The following is a 4161-nucleotide window of genomic DNA, read 5'->3' as shown; positions in this document are numbered from 1 at the left end:
CCAGCTGGTCTCTCGGAGTCTGCAAAGTCGTCGTGGGCGCCGGCTCTCCGCTCTGGTCTGTCGGGATGGAATGACAAGACTTGGCGAGGGAAGGTCGGCAGCGCGCTAAAGAGCAGTTTCTGGGAGGCTCCTCCCCAAACGCAGGTGAGCAGCAGCAGAGATGGAGGCACATAGGAAAAAATTACTCGAAAAACCAGTTTGGGGTGGAAAGAGCGGAGCCCCAGAGGGAGAACGGGAGACCTCGCCCTGGCTTGGAGGGTGTTTTGGCACTCACAGCCACAACCGTGCAGCAGTTTCCCAGCGGAAGGGAAGAGAGCACGGCCTTTGCAGGGAGGAAAAGTCTGCAAACACGACTTCGAGGGAGTGCACCGCGAGTACTGGAACACATTTTAAAGCAACTTCTTGCATTAGCTGTTTAAAATGGTAGAGAAGGAGCAGAAGCCCTACGGACAAAGCCAAACGAGCTGTCCAAGGCAGCAGCGGCAGCTTGGGAACCACCCGCTCACAGAACACGATGTTATTTTGCAGTTCAGTAAACTTTTGGCCCAGGCTCAGCACAAGGTGGCCCTGGCTCCCAGCAAAACACCAAGGGCTCACGGCAGAACGAAGGCCAGCGGCTCTGGCGCAGCATCACAGGAGCCTCAGCCAGCGGGATTCAGGCTCTGGGACAAACTCGGGTACCAAAGCCCCAGAGACCTGGGTCTGAGGCTCTGCTAGACACCCTGACTACACAAGACCTTAGAGCAGGCTTTGCCTCTGGGCAGCTCTTTCCCCTGTGGAGCAAAGGCTCAGAGTCCCAGCTGGTTCCCAGTACAGCCCAACACCACCCTGGCACCTCCGTGGCTCCCGGGGGCGCCCACCCAGGCTGTGCTGCACGGAGGGGCTGCCCAGCCCCGTGGGTCTCCTAAACCACAGCCAGGGATGGCTGCTGCCTGCGTCCTCTGGGTTTCAGACAAAGCAAAGTTCAAAGTTTCCTGCAAACCAGGAACGCTGTGTTTCGGGCCGATCCAGCACGGATCCCGCGGTGACATGGGATCCTTACCCAGTGCAGGACCAGGGAGGGAGGGCAGAGGATGGAGGTGGAAGGAGACAGGAGCAGATGGGGACCGCAGCCCCCTCGTAAGCACCCGCCACCCATGATGCCAACACAGGTTTGTGGCTGTTCTTCCCCATTTTCTGTGGCCCAAGGACAACCCAGGGCCAGAGGCAAAGGTCTGGGGTCCACTGTCACCTCCTGGGTGACCTCTTGGTCCTCTTTAAATCGGCACAAAACAAATCACGCTTGTCTCAGGAGAGAGGGAAAAACACACATGGGACAGGCTCCTTTGCAAGGGGCTTGCTTTCTGCTATGGTTTTGCTCTTCTACAAGCTGCAAAGCCCTGCCTTTTCATGGTGGTATCACAGCTTGGGCCCTGCTTCTCCCACCAGGATGGCAGAAGCATGAAGACAGGAGGTCCCCCCGGTGCAAAGCACTGGGAGGTGGCTGGTGTGGGCCTTCGGAGGGGTGACCTCTTCTCCCAGGGGGCTGGAGTTAACAGAGACCTGCTTCAGGGCCTGTCTTTGCTGTGGGGGGGTCTACAGACAGGATGGAAAGCAGTCGCCGAGAGACCACCCCTTTGCCATTAACACCCAGTTGGCCAACGACAGCAGCGATGCTCTTTGACCGGAGCTGCTGGAGGGCCCCAGGGAGGAGGGACCAGCGCAGCACATCACCCGTAACCCACAGGACCAGACCCTGCTGCAGTTGTATTCGAAGGCTTAAAGCAAGCTGAAGCCTTGCCAGGGACAGGAGTTGAGAGCATTTAAGGCCAAGGAGACTTCAGTTCGTCCCCACGCAGAAGAGGAGTACGCAGGAGCCCGTGGCCGCACGGGACAGCCCCTTCCCTGCAGGGCTGTTTGCACGACAGGGATCAATCCCCCGTGAATTCAGAGGAAACGAAACTGAAGAGCAGCTGCCTGTAACCCCCTGGAAGACAGCGTGCTCACACATGGAGAAAGTTCTAAGAAATAACACCAGAAGCAAACCAGGCACAAACCAACACACCCCACCCGGACAACTGGCTTCCCAAGCCATCCAGCACCCGCAGCCTGCAGCTCCTCACCTGCAAAGCCTTAAACCAGCACCTTCCTCTCCTCTGTTTAAGGAGACAGAGGTGTGACCCTTCTCCTGGCCAAGTCCCCACCTGGCAAGGATCCCTCGGGAAGACAGAGCGTTTTAAAAGCTGACACTCTTTGATCTCGTCCCTGCGCGCACACAGACGCACGCTCTGGCAGCCTCCGTGCCCTACGCAGCCGGGACAGACAAACACAGGGCTCATCTCGGGGCCGATGTGGGAAGAGGCAGCGTGCTCGGCAGAGGAGCGCCCGTCCGCTCGCAGGCAGTGCGGGACACAAGCTAGAGAGCCGGGCCAGATCCCGCCTGGTTTTGAGCCCCGGTCCAGGGCCGATGCCGAGCATCCAGCCTGCCTCACCGCAGCGAAGGGACCTGCCTCCTCCTCGCTCGGGCAGACGCGGTGGGAGGAGAGGCAGATCCAGCCCGCTCGTCCCGCAGAGAGCCCACGCGAGGGGCAGCTCTTCGCTGCCTGCTGACTTGCGAGGGGCTCGCCCAGCCCGCTGGGAAGCCCCAAGGGGTTTGTCACCATCCCAGCCTCAGGAAACAAGAGTGGCAGGGGGAAGCCGTAGGTAGAGCCAAGGATGGCTCCGGGGTGACAGGCCGCGCCAGCGCAGCGCCCCTGCCACCGCATCCCGCCCAGAACCAGCTTCTGCTGCAGCCCAACGCCTGCTGCGAGGGGGGGGACGCTCTGGCTGCTGGCAGCCCTGCTCCCCCACGCTGCAGCGACCGCCGCGACCCGCGCGGGCGAGGGGACGTTGCTGCAAGAATCCCCGGGGCGGGCGCTGCCTGCTCCAGCCCAGGTCCCTTCCAGACCCGCGGTGGGTTTTGTTCAGACCAGCCCCAGCCATGCCAGGGCAGAGTACGATGGTTAACTCAGGCCCTGCAAGATGCAACAGGCAAGGAGACCAGTTCGACCAGTTCAACCAGTTCTCCACCACAGCCACCCACACAGCTGTGCCTGGCACTTGGACCTGAGCCCAACACCCTGGGCAGGAGCGCCCCACAACATCCTCGCTCCCCTGCAGCTGGAAGCCTAAGCACAGGTCCTCAAGACGACCATCCGAAACAGCAGCCTCCCGGCCACCCTCCCAGCCCACCCAGCCGCATTTCCCACGGGATCGCTCTGCACTGCCAGAGCTGCCTTGCCCGGGTGAGATCATCCGCAGGGAGACGGGTCAGGGGTGGGCAGGCGTCCTTTCGTTCCCGGTGAACCAGCCTTGAAACGCTGCCCTTGATCTACAGACAAAGCCAACCCGAGAGGAGGCTGCGCCTCGCCCGGGCGGGTCCCCAGCCGGGCTGCAGCTGGCTCTGGGGGCTGACGCATCTCCTCGGGGTACAGACCCGGGGCTGGCTGCTCCGGCAGAGCTCCAGGTACAGCAGGAGAGGGGATGGGAAGTCACATCGTAGTCAGTTTATTCGCTTTCCCGAACAGGGTCTGGGGATTCGTGCCAGTAGCCGGGAGCCGTGCCAGGGTGCAGATGCCTGGTTTTACGGAGCAGCCACATAACCAGATGTTTCTTGCTGCTCACACGGATGAGTAGGTCGCCTGCAGGGACAGATAGCAGACACAGCTGCGTAGAGGGCCTTGGTGAGCAGGTAACATCTCAGGGAAGGCAGCTTTCAGGGACAATCCTGGATTAATCTTTCATAGGAAATTGGCAGAGGAGGAGTTTAGAGGACGGCGTGCCTTCGTTATCAGGCAGGCCTCTCTGTTAAGTTTTTACAGAGGAGATGACGGCTTAATACGACCCATTAATGATTTACTACTACCCGTTAAGACCATTTGCCCTTCTGGATGACAACATACTTGCCGCCTCTGCGCCTCTCCTCACCACCCTCGGCTCACCAGCCTCTCATGAGTTTTCTTCCCACTTCACCTCCTTGCTTTTGACCTTCTTCATTCTTGAAATCATTCTCCTGGGAAGCAACGTGCTGAAATCAAAGCGACGAGCAGAGCGCTTACTCTGCACAAGCCTCCCGTGTCACGCCACCAGGAGCTGCTCCTGCCCAGCCACCGGGGATGACTCCATCGTTAAGGTCTTAAACGA

Source organism: Platalea leucorodia, assembly GCF_965183815.1.
Source record: "Platalea leucorodia genome assembly, chromosome: 14".
Classification (NCBI taxonomy): Eukaryota; Metazoa; Chordata; class Aves; order Pelecaniformes; family Threskiornithidae; genus Platalea; species Platalea leucorodia.
Note: the sequence above shows the minus strand (reverse complement) of the source record.